Here is a 19,901-nt window from a genome sequence, read left to right on the forward strand (position 1 = left end):
ACTGGTCAGTGCTGCACTGTTTTTGTCTGTGCTTCTTGTCTGTTTTAGTAATTATTGTACTCTGTTGTGCTGATTGCACATGCTTGCATATGTACACTTTATGTAGTCCTCTGTAGGGCTTATTTAGTTCTGTGTAGTCTCATGTATTTCTGTGTTGTTTTATGTAGCACCATGGTCCTGGAGGAACATTGTTTCATTTCACTGTGTACTGTACCAGCTGTATATGGTTGAAATGAGAATAAAGCCACCTGACATGACTTGACTTGACTTGACTTGAGAGTATGGTCACCAGCAATAAGCTTTACAAAATATAACCCAGGCAGAGGTGGGTAGTAATGCACTACATTTTCTTCATTACATTTTGCTTGGGTAACTTTTTGAAAGAGTAGGTTAAGAGTAGGTTTAACTGGCCATACTTATACTCTTACTCAAGTTCATTTTAATCACAGAAAATTACTTTTACTTCATTACATTCTGTGGCGTTCCTCCGTTATTGTTAAAGGTTAATGAATATATGTAGTTTTAATAATTAGTTTATATCACGTATAATGAGGTCGCAAGTCTCGCAATCTGCTGCAGTGGTATGAATGCTTCTGCAACAGCCACTCATTTTTTAGCTGCTCAGTCCTGGAGAGGGGGAAGAAGTGAGTGTGTCAAGGGAGGCAGGACACACACACACGCCCACACACACATACATTTGCATGCGCACACACACACATGCACACACACACCAATACGCGCTCTCTCTCTACACACACTTTCTCTTCTGTTCTGTTCCATTGTCTGTTCTTTTGTTCTCTGTTGTCTTGTTTAAATGTAGATGCTGACACGTTTGTGTTGTAAACCTGAATAAAGACAGTCTACTGTTGGGAAAATGTTTGTTTTTTGGGGTGTGTATGAGATTTTGTGCTGAAACAGGTTCTGTGTTATTGTACCCATTACAGGACAGGGATATGCTACTTCATCTTGAACCCAGGCTTTATATCATATAAACAGAACAGACAGACTTTCAAGGAGAGGTATGACTTACAGTTCTCCGTGTAGTCTGATATTCAGGAGTTTCCTTTCATTTTAATCCGATCTGATGTAACTAGTAACTTGCTACTTGAGTAGTATTCTCATTGGATACATTATTACTTTTACTCAAGTAATTATTAACATTATTAGTTTTACTAGTACTTCAGTAATTATTTTTATAAGTAGTTTTACTTGTACTTGAGTAAAATGTTTGGCTACTCTACCCACCTCTGCACCCAGGTAGTCATTTGCATCAGCATCTTCCAAATTTGACCTGGTGATCAATATGAAATGGCTGCCTACAGAATACTGCACCCTAAAATACAGTTTAACAAGAGCACTTACTCCTACTTTATTTTAGCCATCACATTTCCACAAACAGTCCTTTTGTAGCATTTTGGTAATACATTGGCAGACCTAGTGATAGAATCTCAACTCCATCCCCTTGTTGCACTTCACTAACTGGAGCTACATGAAACATTTCTGAACGACTTTTAGTTTTGAACATTTCCCTAGTGTCTCACTGATCAATGTATTATGAGTCATTTTGTGCCAGGCAGGGTACAAAAAAGACAGGTTAATCTAGACTCTATGAAAAAGGAACTAGTACTGGCCCACATACAATGTATGACTATTTACCCACAGCAGTACTTCTCAGAAAAAAGGTCAAATTCTAATGAGTAAGAATGATTTTTTAAATTATTTTAAATGGATTTTTTATTATTTAAAATAAAGGTAAAAGGAAAAGCTCTGAATTATAACATCAAGTTTTACTTCTTTGCTTATAACATCATACAAGTTGGATAATGCTAATTCCTAAAAGTTGTTTCCCATTTCCTTAAGCTTACGAATTGCTTCTTCTTTTTTAGTCTTTAAGAAAAAATATTTCTACCTCTTTATAAGAATGCACTATTCCTTCCTAAAGAGATCACAGTGATGCATGACTTTTGGTTTCTGTGGGAAACATGCCTGCAAGATATAGCTGGAGTGTGTCCACTCTTTTCTCATCTGGGCCACTCGGCTCAGCCTCCACTGATTCCTCATTACAGCTGCAGTGTTGCTTTACTTGTTTACTCAATGTGGTTTATGTCGACACTACACTGTGGTCCACTGGGATGCTCTATGGAACACAGCAGAGTCAGTGCCAGGCAAGACATCCATCAGTGGCAGAGCTATTCCTCCCATATGCATACGCATAAATTACAAGGCACATCTTGTTAAGTCTGTAGTTCCCTGAGAGAGCGAGAGAGAGAGAGACTGGTAGACTAGAGGACTGATTGGTTCAGAAAAGCTTAATGTAGGCAGAAAAAAGGAAGCATGAGAGAGGGGGGGGGGAGTTTATCCTAATGGAGATTATGGACTCACGCACTGATTTCACTAACTTAGGTGAAAATCCCAAGAAAGACCAGAGAAAACAAAAATGAGCGGGAATGACAGAGAGAGTAACAGACAGAGAAAGTGTAATAAGCTGAAGGTCGTTCTGTGTTGTCGTTGTTTGCTGAAATGGGTATTCACAGTGATGGAGGGTTGTTGGGGTCTGACAGCACGCAGCTGTGTGTCAATGCTGTACTGTTGGACTGTAGGACTGATTGGCTCAGAAAAGCTTAATATAGGCAGAGCAACAGAGGAGCAAGCCAGGAAGAAAGGATTAAGATAGAGAGAGAAAGGGAAAGAGTATGGAGGGTTTTTTTTTGGCCATAGAGACCCTTTGTTGAAGCATTGCATGAGTATTTTATTATGAGTCTCTTAGCTAACTATCATTTTTAATCAGTCATGATTGCTAGATCAATGTGTGAAATATTCTTAATGCAGTCTCATTTTGATGGTGTGCCATTTCATTGCACAGAAACCTAAGAAAAATTACCAAAAAGCACCAAAATGCAACTGATACTACAGTGAAAGGATCTAGTCTTACACATAGATTTCAATGCAGGTAAAATGCAGTTTCAGCTTTCACTGGGAGGTGGCTTCGTTCATGGCATCACTGCTTGCCTTTTCAAGCCTGCACCATCAGCTTCCTTAATGTTCTACCGTAACTAAGAATAGCATCCTTGCTCTGGATTTATGGAGCATGCACATGTGTGTACCTTTGAGTCAGTGTGTGTATGTGTGCGTGTATGAGTTTCTGTGTATTTGACAGATAACTTGTTACCTAAGGCACAGTGGCAAGAGAACATGTAGTGGCACAATTGTTCCATGCCTAAATAAAGGAACTGTCTGGTTCTTAGGGCACACAAAACCCCAATAATTTATAAAACAGGCAGCCCTTTAAAGCAATTACAATGGAACTGGAAAACACATAAGACAGGCAGACACTAAGAAGACAGACTGAAGGGGTGTTAATGTAGATCGGAAAAAGGTAAAAACAGAAATAAAGAGAGAGGACAGAGAGTACATGAAAATCGATTTTGAAACATGCCACTCATACCTGGAGGACATGGGAGAATGAGAATTTGAGTAGAAGTGAAGAATGGAGAGGAGGAGGAGGAGGAGGAGGAGGAGGAAGAGGGTGCAAGAGAAAAGACAACTGGCCCAGACTGAGAGTGCCCAGCATGGAAGTGTGTTTGTGTTTGAATCCAGGAGAGATTGCCTGAGGGAAGTGTTACCCTGTGTGCCCTCCACTACTTCAACCCACACTGCCCTTTTACAAGAAGGTCTCGGAAGAGATAGCCTGCAGTTTTCTCCCGAGCAAGAAGCCTTTTGATAAGGGGACTACAAGAGACTGGCAGCCACAAATGAGAGCAGACTATGTAGTGTGCACTCAGAATTCTGCCTAATGTAAAAATACAAAGGACCATGCACACGCTGAGAAGCAGACATACAAATGGATTTGCACATACAGCTTTTATGGCATTAAAAATGTATTTCATCATTATAAGGGTAAGGTGAACACATTAAGAATACATTCCACATAGTGCTGTTGAATTATCAATTGATCAGAAGATGTTAATTAATTACAACAGTACGGCTTTGACAGTAGTGCCGGCTGCAAAGCAATTCACTGGTTTCTATGCATATGTTCATCCTAATATGTAATCGTTTCTATAGTAACAACTCCTTCACAGGCACTTGTATGGTACATTCCAAATAATCTAAGGGTAACAAACAGAATAAAAATGTGTTGTTATTTCACAAAGAAAAACATCAAAGGGTAAAATGGTAAAGATTTCTATAAGGAAATGTTTATTTAACATTTAAAGAAGGAGTTTCCAATGTCAGTGCTTTATAACACTCTGCAAGTTTTTGTTTTATTTACTTCAAGAATGAAAAATAGGTTCTGGTGAGCAAATGAGCAACTGGTGAGCAAAATGTTTATAGATTTTTAATTGTTGGCAGATTGATGTGGTATAACAGGAATAAAACAGGGATCTGCCGTTATTAGTTATTAGTTATTGCCTATACCAGCATAGCCTGTTGTTCCCTAATTATTTTTTTTAAAGATGAATTTGCTGCTAGATAGTATGAAAATATGGAAGCAGAATATTCACAGCATGACCTTGTGTGTGTGTGTGTGTGTGTGTGTGTGTGTGTGTGTGTGTGTAAATGTGAGAGTAAATAAGAGGTCTGGCTCTGTCAACTCAAAATATTCTATTGCATTAAGGGTATTTAACCTTAATTCTGCCTAATGCTCTCCTGAATTAAACAACATAACACTAAAAGTTAGCAAGATATAACTTCTAATATCAACAATAAACAAATCTATACCATAGCATGTGTGAAATCTCAAATCTGACTGATCAGAAGGTATACATTATTTTTTGTATAACAGTACATAACAGTATTTTTTAGACAGAGAGGAAAAGGAGATGCAGGTGAGGGAATAAGTATTTTTCATTGCTATAACATAAGTAATAACATGGAACTAACTTATCTTGCAGATGTTCCAAAACATTAATCTAACTACAAACCATTAAAATGCAGTGTGTTGTTTATTAAACTGTTGGCAAATCAACAATTACAAATTAAACATTGTAATTGCATTATAGTGGTTTACTTAGCTTGAGGCCATACCATACCACTCTGCTGTGTATTATTTTCATATAACAGCATGGTCAGTTGTGTGTTATTCCTTACATATACACACTCTTAGAAAAAAGAAGGTTCCACAATTAATCTTTGAATACTGTAATTGGCTCTAGCCTTCTACAGGAATTCTCCTTCGAACCTTCATAGATCTGTATAAGCACTTTCTAGAAGAAATAAATGTCCAAAGACAAGACTAACAAAAATGAACTAAAAGATTAAATCAGTTGCATGAAAAGCAGGAATGTTTAACATATTTTAAAAAATCCTTGTTAAGATGCTAAAAACAAATTGTTTTACGAGTATCCATGTTCAGTGTTCAAGTTCTTCACTCATTTAGGAATTACTAGTATTCTGTTTGATGGTCTGCATGACCAGGTTGGTGCTAAGAATAATTTAGTAAAGGACATAAGGACATGGCCCTGAAGACAATGCTGGTCATTAAAGCAATTCAAGATGCAGGTAACAAATAAAGAGACAGTGTAACGTGATCCTTTCCCCTAAGAATTCTGCCTGTAGTATTCTGAACTATAAGTGTGTAATAGTGCTCTTGGGTTAGCTCTGGGGATCATTTTATTGGCTTAGGGGGGAAAGCCCAGCTTTACAGCTTTAGAAATAATATTCTAATCTGAGCCAGCCCAGTCATTCATTTGCATTTTTGACACTTATGGGTGCACAATTCATGCTTTGAGAATAATTCATATGACATTCATTAATATGGTTCATTTGTGGATTGATAGCTGCCATATTAAATTGGATTTAATGAATGGCTCATCATGAGGCCAAATGTGATCTTACAACTTGCTTTGAGCTCCAACATTACCTCTCCATTCCCTCTCATATTTTTGTTTGACTTAGTAGTAGCATTCAATCCTATCATTTCCCTTTTAATTCATCATTGACTTTTATGCACAATTAGAAAGTTTTGTTTATCTGCAAGTTCAGAGGAAATTAAATTTAAAATTGACCAGAGCAGAATTTCAAATGAGCTCAGGAAGATTAATATTAGTGTGTGTGAAGAAAGAGCTCACTCATTATGCTCTTTATTTTGTATGGAAATGTGAGCAATTAGCCCCCAAGCTAACTCGGCAGGAGAGTGAACAGAACAATGACTTGAATTTGTTTTGTCCATATTCTACATATATTAACATCTATATCATACAAACAAGAGAATCAGTGGGAAAGTATTTTGAAGTAAATATAAGGAGGAAGTAATGCTGTGGCTATCAATTGTGTCCTTGCAAAAGAAGAGATAACTCATGCATGTTGAGATGGAGAGGATGCATTTAGTGGATGTTCATTTATTTTGAACAAATAACACCTCTGAATACACTGGCTGCAAAACTGCTGGATGGACACTGGAGCTTAAACTCCAAATCATTTTATATTTTCTGTAAAGGAAGCTTGCCACCAGTAATCAGATCTGATATATTTCAGATTCAAAGCTAAAAACGATTTCTTGTCATCACCGTGCAATTAATGACCACAGGGATAAAGACAAGCCTTATTTAGCCAAATGGTAATCTTATCAATTTTAAATTAATTGCTACCCATATCTCACTATGGTTTTTAAACATGTCCTATATAAAGGACCAATTTTGATCATCTCATACTGAAACATGCTACTGAGTGAAATTAGGTTCATGTGCATATGTAGAGCAGGTTTCTAGGAATTACTATTTTTGACACTGACAGACATAGAATGATAAAGGACCTCATTTACAAGACATTTCTGTATCTTCTTTCCCTCCTCCATTCTTAAAGCTCAACTGTCACATTCCTGGTAACATCATACTGGGCTTTACAGACTGTGTGCTTTATTTGGTCACATCAACCAAAGATTAATAAGTATGAGAGTAACCTTTAGAATGAGAACAGAAAAAGTTCCTGTTTGCAACAAAGAATAGACAGCAGGCAGAGCAGGGCCAAATGCCGCTGCGCCACTGGGGTGAGAGGTCTGGCAGGCACTGCAGGACACATGCCAACATTCTGGCATCATTTGCCTACCCTCCATTGCTAATATCACTCTGTTCAGCTCAACACAACCCTACTTCAGCAGGGGACAGACACAAAACAGCAATTCTGTGGGTGTATATCAGCAGGGTTTGGGTAAGAAAGAAATGAAAGAGAAGACAGAAAATTGGGAGAATTTGACAGGGCAGTGTAGCACTCTGCTGAAGTTAGATAATGATATATCAAAAAAAGTTAGAGAAGGATTATCATAATGTGTGTGTGTGTGTGTGTGTGTGTCTGTGTGTGTGTGTGTGTGAGAGAGAGAGAGAGAGAGAGAGAGTGAGAGAGTGAGTGTGAAAGATAAAGAGAGAGACAGAGAGGGGGGGGAGAGATGGTGCAGAAAAAAAGAAATATGATACAGAATGACAAGACAAACCAGGTGAGAAAGCAAGACAACCATTAGCAAAGGAAAAAAGAGCAGAAAGAAGAAAGTGTGAAAAAAGATAGAGAGATGGATCTTAGTGTACACCAGGGCATGAAGTCGAAATGGGATTGCACACAGTGGAGTGTGTCCATAACTGTAGCATGTCACAGCTCCTGCCATGTTTCAAGAGTCTTCAGAGGTTGTGACTGTAAGTGACCAAACCTAGGGATATCACATAAGGTGATAGAAAGAAAAAGAAAGTGAGAGATCTGAAAAAGAAAGAGAGAGATCTATAGTAGTTCCGAAGAGCTAAAAGGTTGTTTTGATTTCTTTCATGACTAATATTTTGCTAGAAAAAAGATGACGTATTATGTCTGTATCTGAGCTGTTTAAACACACACACACACACACACACACACACACACACACACACATACACACACACACACACACCTGTGCCCTAGAGCCAAAACACACACAAGCCCTAGCACAGCTGTCACCTACACCATGACACTCCACTCAATCACCCATATCTCTCTCAAGAACCCCTGTGTATTATACACTCATTCATAACCATGAAAGGTCACAGTAACATGCTCTTGTCATGATAACTCATACAATGTACACATCAGAAAGAAGACTCATGAGCATATGTCTAATATGTGCTAGTGCTCTGTGGAGGCTCAGCTATATTAGTTTATAATACACTTCTGACTAAGATGTTTGTTCTAATAAGTACCAGAGGGTTGTAAACCTAATGCACGTCAAGCTGAAACGATACTACTACTGGTGGCTAGACTCAGTGTTTCATTGAAATTGGATGCCTTGACTCATTTGAGGTGCCATTACTTAATTTACTCATGTGATTTCTATAAATCAATACAATACTATCAAGTATGTTACCTGAAAGGATTGAAAGGAATTCATGATCATTTATATATGTATTTTACAGGACTATAGCCTACAGCAGGGGTATGGCTTCTGCTTGGTTGGAATGAAAAGCTGCACCTACACCGGCCCTTTCCAGACAAGATTGGACAGCCCTGGCCTACAGTATATTTTAATAATAATAATAATAATAATAATAATAATAACAATAATATATTATTATTAATAATGCATATATTATCATCATCATGGCACATGGTGGCTTAGTGGGTAGCACGTTTGCCTCACACCACCAGGGTTGGGGATTCAGTTCCTGCTGCGGCCCTGTGTGTGCGGAGTTTGCATGTTCTTCCCGTGCTGTGGGGGTTTCTCGGGGTACTCCAGTTTCCTCCCCCAGTCCAAAGACATGCATGGTAGGCTGATTGGCATGTCCAAAGTGTCTGTAGCGTATGAATGTGAATGTGTATGTGATTGTGCCCTGCGATGGATTGGCACCCCATCCAGGGTGTACCCTGCCTTGTGCCCTGTGCTTCCTGGGAGAGATTTCAGGTTCCCCGTGACCCAGTAGGATAAGCAGTATAGAAAATGGATGGATGGATCATCATCATCATGAGAACCATTTAGATTTGTTAAAATTTTATTTGTTAGTAACATCACACACATCATTCTTTACAATGCAGTAAGCAGCCGAGGTTGTGTGGGTTCTCACTGGATTCTTAGAATGCATTTTATGTTAGCTTTGGATTTATTTATTTTTTAGGATTTCACCTGGTTGCCTGTAAACCATCACTGAACTTGTCCTTACTACCCCTTACAGTTCTATGTCTTTCCTCTGGAATGTTTAGCAAGGATCTTAAAACCACAAGCTGTTTAGCTTAATCCCCAATGTAAGCAAATAACAATTAAGACTTCACATAGCTATAATATCCAATTCTACAGTATGTCTAACTAGATACAGATTTTCTATTTTTTTTTTCATTAGAAGTGAATTTAGTGAAAATGTATTCTGGGGTCACTAGGAGTTAAAGATCAGGACATGGTCCCTGGCCTGCAATTTGTCAGACAACCATCTCTTAGTATTGATCATTACATTAAAAGTCTTCTGATTTTTTTTTTTTTTTTTTTATAGAAGAATAGACCTCATCAGCACTCAAAATGACATAAAATATGAATTACTCAGTTTCTCTTTTGGATTATTTGCTAACCTATAGCACAAACATATGCAGTTCAGACTTTAAAAGTAATTTTTTTTCAAAGCTCTCTATAAATTATTCTCTTTTGTAAACCTTATATTAATTTATGTAATAGTGGAACATTAGTACAGCCCAGAGTACCCACCAGCAAAATATGGCATGTTAGATATTTGACATTAGGAACATGTTATTTTATCCTTGCCAGTTTTCTTTTTGGAAATATTTTTCTATAGAAGCACAGGATCAGAAATGTAAAAATTAAAATTTTTTTCTTTAAATGATAGAAACTTTGACAGTCAGTGTGACCACAGACATTAATAATGAACCTATCTTTATTAAATCATTATCATCATCATTTATGTAGTGCTTTAAGTATATGGCCAGTGTATATTTCTAAATATTCATCACTTTACATTTATGGCATTTGGCAGACATCCTTATCCAGAGCAACTTACATTTATCTCATTTACACAACTGCGCAGCTTAGGGTTAACGGCCTTGCTCAACCTTGGGGGTACTGGAATTTGAACACAACCTTCCAATCAATAGTCCAACATCTTAACCTCTTTCCCATTGAACAATGGTATACATTCTTAAACTCCCAACCCAGCCATGCCACAGTACAGTTGCTTGTAGCTCTGTTTTATTTCTATAAAGCAGGTCATGAGTCATATTTTCCACCCATTTTTTACAAGGGATGTCAACAGACATCCCTTGTATCTGTCCTTTGACTGGTAAGATACAAGCTATGAATTTGGACGAAAGGAACATTTGGGTCAAAATAAGGGATAGATGTCGGACAGGATAGACACAAGGACAATTTAGAGCATACTGAGATTTGCTACTGAAAAATATGCTTTGAAATGGCTTTGAACAATCATTGTCAATCATCAAATTTTTTTCGGTGCAAGTCAGTATATCATGTTCTGATTATAGTTTGAACCTTCCTAACAAAATCCACCAGCAATGTAAGCAGAGCAACAATTTAAGTTCATAGCACACTAATGGACTACAACGGTGATGCACAGAGCATCTGAAATAGCATGCTTACCACACCCGGTTAAAAAGCTCAAGTGTACTTCCCACAGCCACTTCCTCAAATTTAGCTCTCAAGTCCTATTTATAAAATTTGTTAACAAAATGGAATGATTGTATTTTGCTGAAATGCTATTTTTATGAAGGTGCAAGTATTGATTAGTCATAAAATCCTAGCTTTATAACATAAGCCAATTTGTTATTTTCATAAATAGAAATAAATGCACTTACACTGGCATTAGCATTGTGGAGTTCAAAAGCTGTTTATTTTTTCACTAACCCATATTTGTCTGGAATTACAATCATGGTAACATATTTCGTGACCATCTCTTAGCACAGATGCACAGCCAAATAATAATTTTCTGACTTAAAGTGTACATTCTCACTTCATGTCCAGTCCCATCTTTTAAAAAAAAGGTTGGTGGAAGAACACTTCATTATATAAGAACAAACAACCCAGACATTAATGGCCCATTAAAGACAAAACATCATATAATTAACAGAATATTATGAACTGGTGGGCTCACCAAAAATATTGCCATACAAAGAAAAAGAATTCTAGAGTGCTCACACTTGAGTGAACAAACACAAAAGTGTACAAAAAAAAACAGAAATGCATTTGTTTTCTGCGAGTCAGCAGTTTTTTTCTACCATTCAAATATCAAAGAGAAATCTACATGTGAAATCTAATTTTGTGTCATTACAAAACTGTCACTGCACTAAGCTAGTTTTAAAGGGAATGAGAGGAGCTGGTTTGATTGCCTAATATAGCAGCATGTCTAAGCATACCTCTAAGCATACCTTTGATACATTCATGGAAATAGGGCTGTACGTGTGTAAATATATGGAACAAGATTCTGATACATGCATGTGTGCGTGTCAGCAGCTGTGACAATTTCTCATTTGTAAGAGTGCTTTAGGGCTGCACAGACTGACTGCATTGGTCATATCCAGTCATTAAAGGAGACTGAGAGCTTTATGCACAGGCCTATTGTGAGAGGAAGTTACGTTAATGAACTCCAATAAGAACAATCAGCTCCACCTGCACTGCCCTTTTTCTGCTTTCTCAAATAACCTATTAAATGAATATTCTTCCTAGCCCTGCCATTAACATTCTGTCCCCACCCCCATCTTGGTCTCCTGTGAGAGGGGAATCACTGAACCGCACCTCCATTAAACAGATGCTTTACTACGTAAGGAGCAGGCGAGCATGTCACTTTTTTTCCCGAAGCCTATTTTAACCTTTCAAATTAGCAGGTAGAATTAATATAGCAGCCCAGTGCCATGTCACATAAAACAGATGCATCCCAGGTGCAGCTGAGGAACACAGTAAGAGCTCTGCAGCACCTACACACAAACAGAAAGTGTGTGTGTGTGTGTGTTTGGGGGTGGGGGATGGGGCTCTTGAATGAAGAATGAGGGACCAAAAGGAAAAGGAAACTAACAGCCCTAAAAGGGCTGATAATTCAATCATTCTCCATCCTGTATTCTGGTCATTTGCTTTTTAGTACCGTTTTGAGAATGATACGGCACCCACATTCCACAGTCATTAAATCAGGCCTACTTTGGGCTTTATTGGCTTCATGACCCAGCTGCTGCAGCCCATTCTGCTGCTGAGGAGACAGCTGCACTTCCATTTACATAGTAGTGTGTCGATGGAGTGTGTTGATTAGTGGCTGTGAATTAGGATTATTGTTGGCAAAGCAGATTTTTGTGACTAACAAGACAGCAGTGGCAAAATGTTAAGTGTGGTGCTATTCTAAATTCCTGTTTTGAATGGTTTTTCTTGTTAAACAATGGCTATTTAACAAGAACAGGAGTTAATACATGGGAGTCAATCTTCTCAGACCTGATTTTCTGATCTGGCTCATCGGCAGTGCTGAGGTCTTCAACGAAATGTCCACAAGGGCACTGTGAATGGCCGATTTATGATGTCCACTGGAGTATTGAGAAAGACTGATGGCCGGGCCGGGGCAGAGTGCTGATTGATTAGGGCATTGACTAGGAGAATGTGTTGTGCTCATCCTGCAGGAAGTGCTGCCAGTGGGAGACCTCTCCAGAGAAACCGTCCGACATTCTGACATTCACATTGAAGATCTACTGTAGATAGTGAGAAATTACTGTATGTGTATATAAGAGAGAGAGCGAGAGAGAGAGAGAGAGAGAGAGAGAGAGGAGATGAGATGCAAGATGTTAAGCATGATTGCATGTCATAGGCACTTTTGAGCACGTGTGTGTGTGTGTGTGTGTGTGTGTGTGTGTGTGTGTGTGTGTTTAAGGGGCTACAGTGAGTACGGGGGTTGAAGGGCGTGTGGTTTTGCACATGAGTGGATGTGGAGCTGTGTGATTTTTAGCTGTTTCTAGTCAAGGATAATAATAAATACAGAGATGAGGACGGGTTCCCTTCTGAGTCTGGTTCCTGTCAAGGTTTCTTCCTCTTAACATCTTAGGGAGTTTTTCCTTGCCACCGTCGCCACCGGCTTGCTCAATTGGGATTAATCCACACACTATAATCTGTATCCTGTGTTTATATACTTCTGTAAAGCTGCTTTGAGACAATGACTGTTGTAAAAAGTGCTATACAAATAAAATAAGTATTGAACACATATATATATATATATATATATATATATATATATATATATATATATATATATCAACGAGGTTATCCACATGAAATTTTCACCAGACTTTGGTATTATCAAGAAATCCAAATATTAAAGTCCATAAATGAAATTATGTGTAAAAAAGAGGAAGGACACAGGGAAAAATTATTGAACACACTAACTGAAATTTATTTAATACTTAGTGGAGAAGCGTTTGTTTGTAAGGACAGCTTCAAGATGCTTCCTGTATGAAGAAATTAATGAGCCGCAGTATTCAGGTGTGATTTTGCCCCATTCTTCTAAACATAGTCTTTAAATCTTGTTCAATTGGATTCAAGTCAGGTGATTGACTGGGCCATTTTAACGCTTTGATTTTTTTTTTCTCTGAAACCAATTGAGAGTTTCCTTGCTGTATACTTTGGATCGTTGTCCTGTTGGAAGGTCCACCCACATCTCATCATCATCATCCTAGTGGATGGTAGCAGATTCTTCTCAAGAGTCTCCTGTTAAAGGGCTCCATTCATCATTCCTTCAATTATATGAAGTCTGCCAGTACCATGCGATGAAAAACAGCCCCACACCATGATGCTTCCACCTCCAAACTTCACTGTTGGTATATTGTTTTTAGGGTGATGTGCAGTGCCATTTCTTCTCCAAACATGGTGTGTAGTATGACAGCCAAAAAGCTAAAGTTTGCTCTTGTCTGACCAGAGTACACTCTTGCAGTATTTCATAGGCTTGTCCAAATGAGTTGTAGCAAACTTTAAATGAGCTTCGACATGCCTTTTCTTTAGTAATGGAGTCTTGCAGGGTGAGCGTGAGCAGTGGAGTGCATTGCCTATTGTTTTCTCTGTGACCATGGCACCTGCTGCCTCCAAGTGTTTCTGGAGTTCTTTCCGAGTCGTCCTCGGCTCTTGGGCTACTCTTCTGACTATTCTTCTGACTCCCTAGTCAGAAATCTTGCGAGGAGCTCCTGTGCGTGGCTGGTTGATGATGGAGTGATGTTGCTCCCACTTGTGGATAATGGCCCCAATGGTGCTTACTGGGGGATTCAGAAGTTTTGAAATACGTCTGTAATTCCATCAATATGTTTTGTAAGAATAAGGTTGCAAAGGTCTTGGGAGAGCTCTTTGCTTTAACCCATCATGAAATTTTTCTTGTGTGACACCTTGGTAACGAAAATACTTTTTATAGACCATAAATTTACTAACCAGGCTGATATTAATTTGCACAGATTGGAGGTATAATTACTTACGGATTTCAGCTGGTTCCTTGCCTTACCTTACCTTGGAGAACTGCTTTTTCTTATCATGTTCATTATTTTTTTCCTGTGTCATTCCATTTATTACACATAACTTTATTTATGGGCTTTAATGTTGTGAATTCTTTATATTTCTGGATTTCTTGAGTTAATACTGATGTCTGGTTAAAATTCCATGTCAATAGACAGTAAATATATTTACTGAAAAACATGTTGATGCATTAAATACTTATTTCCCCCACTGTATGCTAACCAATCCTAACTTATTTTAGAACATCTCAGTGCTGTATTGACTGTAGCTGCACTAAACAGTTACTCATTGTACAATGTGTTTTTATAAAGAAATGATACAAATAAAAGTTAGTAAAAACATATATTTTGCTATATTTTACCTGTTGTTTTCTTTTGATAGTAACAAGAATACATCCTTTTTCATGTCATCTCAGCCCTATAAATTCATAGCTCTTCCATGTTATGATGCATGTGTTATGGTAGAGAGAGAGAAGGGGATAACACTGAGAATCTCATTCACTCTTTAATTTCCCTTTCACACTGTATCAAATCCCATAGAATGTATACCTTCAGGAGATGAAAAATTGATGGGCGGGTACCATTATTGATAGAAGTCTGTAGCAGTTTATAGGATGAATAGTCACACTTGCCTTAACTGGGTTTTACACAGACTAATCTCCCGTTTTCAAAGGAGGCATTTATGACATTACAAAGAAGAAAGTCTTCCTTTGAGTCCGTAAACTTCTGGGAAAAAAATCAGAACATTAAATGAGACACGAGTGTAAACTGCACCCCCCCCCCCCCCCATTTTTCCATTTCTCTCTCTCTCTCTCTTGCTCTCTCTCTCTCAGTGACTAAAACCTATATTGCTATACAGGTTTTCTGTTTGATCATTTATTTAATACTTGTACTTAATATATGTCTTAGTACAATTGTCAATTGGAAAGACCTCATTCACACTGATATTCAATATGAAATATATTCTGATAAAGACAAGAGAAAGATGAACAAATAAGGCTTAAGAAATAAAGAAAAAGTAAAAGTACTGACACTAGATGGATGGCAGGCTTTAGTCCCTGTTGGTGTCCATGCTGCACCTGCTCTGCTGCAGTCTGCTATGTGCTAATGACCCAGGAGGCTCTGGGGATTCCATTATTGCCATACTCGAATAGTGAAATAAACAAGCTTGCAGATGACTCACATTTCCTGGAATCCACCACAACACACTAGAAATTTATTTTTATATCACTGATAATTTTTCATTTTATACTTTCATCAATTCCATCATCAGCTGTTTATAAGACTTCATTGTGTCACCATCCACATGTATTACATTTCACACCAGCCCTCACCAGCAGTAAATCTGGATGTCCAGAACAGTTTTTAAAACTCTCATATATGAAAGGCTGAAGAGAGTTTTGGAGATGTGGATGGTAAAACATTTAGTGCCTTTGTGCAGACATGAATCACGCTGCAACATTCACCAACAAACAAATGTCATTTTTCCAATCAGTCCATATATTCATCACGCTAGAGCCCCTGACAGGGGAAGAACATAAAATGAGCAGTCTAATTTGTCTCCCCAAGGCAATACTACTCCATCATTCTGCTGCTCTTTTTCATATTTTGTCAGAAAAGGAGAAGAATACTTTGGGTGGGGTGGGGATGGGGGTAGTTGGTGTGGGGCTACAAAGAAGGGCCAGATTACTAAATAATAAAATTCAGTGTGTATGTGTGTGTGTGTGTGTGTGTGTGTGTGTGTGTGTGTGTGTGTATGTGTGTGTGTGGTTTGCCACCAACGGTGCCATGTTCTAAGGTGTTTAACATTTCTTCTGTAGATGTAAATATCAGGAAATGAAAGCTGAAATTCTGATCTATCATCTCATATTCATCTTTTGATTTCAAACCCAAATGTCTTAGAAAGAAATAAGTACACTCAGTGTGTAATTGTCATGCATTCTTGTGTCTACATTCTATACATTTTCAACCACCTAAGTGATCACTGAATGTGTACCATGATATAGATTATATGAGTATAATCTCATGATCAGAACAACAAATAGATATAAATCTACTCTACACACCTGACCTGTGTACCTGAAAGCCTCTGAAGTATGCTGTGCTTGAACTGATACAGCCTACTAAGCCTCAGAATGGGAATTTTGCCAACAGGAAGCTTTCTCAAAGGGATGACAGTGTGTGGGTTGGTGTACTTTGGCTGTTTCATGAAGACAAAATGGTGGATTACCACTGGACTGATGGAAGTAGTTCACTTGCGGCCCATTTATACTGCCAGTAATTAATTTCCAGCCTCCATCATGGAACCTAAAATTATAATTTTCAATGTACTAGACTGTATGACCTATGTGCAATATAATATAATGTTGTAATATTAAATGTGTAATGGTATAATATATAGGTTAAAGCATATATTATTTAGAGCATCTGGAATGGTTAAGAAGAAGGACAAGAATAAGAAAACCCAGTTACTTAATACAACTTGACTTGTTAGACAAGTTGCTATGCGTGTTCTTCTATGAAAGTGTTTAGGTAGGCAGTGGACACATAGAACAATATTTCTAAATTACACAGAATACACATTAATGGGCACAGTATGCATAAACCATCAATCCTCTTTTGCCCTAACCTTTATGATTAAGTTGCAATGAATGATGGCGTGATGCATGGGGTATCAGACTTTATCAGCAAATACCTACTTAATAATAATCATCATTATTCTCCAGGGATTCACAAGTCATTGTGCCTTTGTAATCATAATTTATGTATTTTCCAATTAATTAAACATAACTTACTCCAATATTCTTGATCTCTGCTGAAGTTAGCTAATTGGATATTGGTTTTCATTGACTGTAGTGCATTAAATCTCAAGTTCCAAGTTTATGTGTAACTGTCTGAGCTCACTCTAGCAATTTTCTCCAGACAGAAAGGTAGTTTCCTCAGGCTAGCCTGGAAAAAAAAACAACAACTAAAGATCACTAAACAGGCTTGGATATAATTACATTAATTACTTAATTAATCATGTGTTTAATAATTAATTCATTTGTATTCTAGCTGTTTTGTTTTAATTGAAAGATATATACATTTAAATGAATATAGGCTTTTATAAGTACAAGACTGCATAACCTATAATAAGATTACTTGTGACAATAGTGAAATTAATACTGAGAAAAATGACTGTGATTATTATTTTAGCTGTTGTTCTGCAATCCAGTATTGCCACTAATGCACTTATTATAGTATACAATGCACAATAACACATCAGTGGTCATAAGCGTCAAATCAATAAGTTTAATGAATTATGTGACATTCTGAAGAAAGCGTGCTCCACTGGTTTGGGTTTGGCAGAGATTTCAGCACCACAGGGGTTGTGGACAGCTCCATGTGCATGAAGCTGAAAATCCCCACTCAAATCAACACGAGTGCCATGGCCAAGAAGGACAAGAAGTCACACACTGCATCGCTTCTCATAGGATTACACAAATCCGATAAGTAACATTTCATTCATTTTAAGCTTAGACGTTATCTTGCGGTAGACGTGTAAATATCCGTCACAATCTCATATTTTTAACAAAACATCAATTCTTGGGGAAAATAAAAAAAAAGAAGAAAAAAACATATATTGTCTAATGTCGTAGTCAAACACGCGACAAACAAGATGCAACAGCCTGCATCCCTTCCCTGCAATAAACCAATACATATAGCAGAGCCGCCGTGCAATTAATGATCATAAGTGCACAATGCTTTCAGACTACACAAGGATGCGAGATGGAGGAAAAGAAAGCTATTGAATGGTACTTCGTATTTTTTAAGGGCTGGTAATTTTATGAATAATGAGGAGAGAGAGAGAGAGAGAGAGAGAGAGAGAGAGAGAGAGAGAGAGAGAGAGAGAGAGCACTTTAAATTAAATATGAGTTAGCTTAATGATCAGTGCACAAGTAGTCACGCCACAATACTCACATCACATCCTTATAATAGACTACAGACGCCCTTTAAGTGCACAGCAGTGATAGTTTCTCTGTCGCTAGAAGAGAAGGACCAAAACAACATTCTGTAATTAGGATTTCTAGCCATTTCGAGCTGCAATAACGTGACGCACACAACGTCTAAAACGCTGCCAGTGCATTAAAAAGAAGGATGAGCCTACTTACTTTTCTCGAAATTTTCTATCAGTTAAAAGCAGGGAGCGCACTCTTGGACTCCTTCCCCACGACAAACGCGACGAAACTCCATCTGCAATTTTCATGCGCACAGTTTTTCGCCACGCAGACTTCAGGCTACACCTCGAAGCCAAAATCGCTAGATCCTTCACCAAGTCTGAAATCTGAAACATGCGCATCCATATGCTGTCCTGTGTACTTTCTCCATACGATGAAATATCAAACTGACACGCGCCACTTTGTGATGCAGTACAAATGCATACCGTATTAACCGGACACCGATTTGTCCATCATTGCGACAGAAGCCAGCACTTTTCTTGGCACTACATATAAATAAAATCAGATCCTGATTGGCGTTGGTGTCCCATTCTTTAATAACGCTGATTAATGATATGTATTATGGTTTTATGCACAGCCTCGCAACCACTTACAGCACCTCCTTCAACAGTAACCACTTACTGCTGAAACTGACCGCTCTCTCCACGTTCCCCTTGCCGTCCTTCGCCAGAAAGCAAAAGTAAAGCACCCAGACTGGTTCATTCTGTCGTCGTCGTTTAGGATGGAACTTTTTTCTTATTCTTTTATCCAGTATCTCACAGACCAGTGCGAATTTCAAGACGCTTATTTCCTTTAATTATCATTATGGCCCCGGGAATGATTTGCCGCGTTAGGCATTTGCGAATGTAGAAAAACAATTGGGGGTGGGGGATGGGGTCAATTTAATCACACCGATGTTTCCAAGAGAATCCTTGTCAAAAACCAGTAGGCTAATTCATATAAGACCCAACGGCGTCTTTCTCCAAAAGCGCATACCGATGCTTTCATTGAATTAGCGGATAGAATGAAATATAGGTCCTCTTCACTTCTTACCAAAAAGCAGCGCTGAAAAAGTCATATTTTTTCTGTATATTCCATGTGAGATTAATGTAAACTCGTGCTTTCTGTAAATAATGGTCCATCCGTGTCTTCTATCTAAGCCACCGTGTTCCGGCACTCGGGCGAGCAAATCACAGGAGGCGATGCCACGAAGATCCACACTGACTAGTTTTTTTTTTTTTTTTCCCGTTCATTCCATATCAACGTTCACAGTGCCATGAGATCAGAGTGAATGAAGAAAAATGCCTATAAACTCCCATGGGCAGGAGTATCTTCACTAGACTTGTTGAAGTCCTGCTAGAGATGATTGCAGATGAGGTGAAAATGTCTCGCGCTATACCCAGACCTGTCCACTTCTTCTCGCCTCCATGGCACAGCACATCTACTCTGATGCAACGTGACTTGAACTCCAACGCCACTGATGCTCACTGACTC

At 38.2% G+C, this 19,901-nt stretch overlaps 1 protein-coding gene across 2 annotated transcripts in view; it reads right to left on the reverse strand.

Moving 5' to 3' along the window:
• lrrc4ca (leucine rich repeat containing 4C, genome duplicate a) overlaps positions 1-19,497 on the reverse strand; it is a 61,507-nt gene extending 42,010 nt beyond the window's left edge. Inside the window, exons 1-2 of one of the 2 annotated variants that reach the window (XM_053641516.1) lie at positions 18,582-19,497; positions 18,391-18,454 (exon numbers count right to left, since the gene is read on the reverse strand). The gene's annotated coding sequence lies outside the window, so the exon portion shown is untranslated. The remainder of the gene's footprint in view (positions 1-18,390; positions 18,455-18,581) is intronic. The other variant, XM_053641517.1, reaches the window with a different exon arrangement.
• Between the last annotated feature and the right edge of the window lie 404 nt (positions 19,498-19,901).

The sequence above is a fragment of the Ictalurus furcatus genome, chromosome 14 (assembly GCF_023375685.1).
Source record: "Ictalurus furcatus strain D&B chromosome 14, Billie_1.0, whole genome shotgun sequence".
NCBI classification, from domain to species: domain Eukaryota; kingdom Metazoa; phylum Chordata; class Actinopteri; order Siluriformes; family Ictaluridae; genus Ictalurus; species Ictalurus furcatus.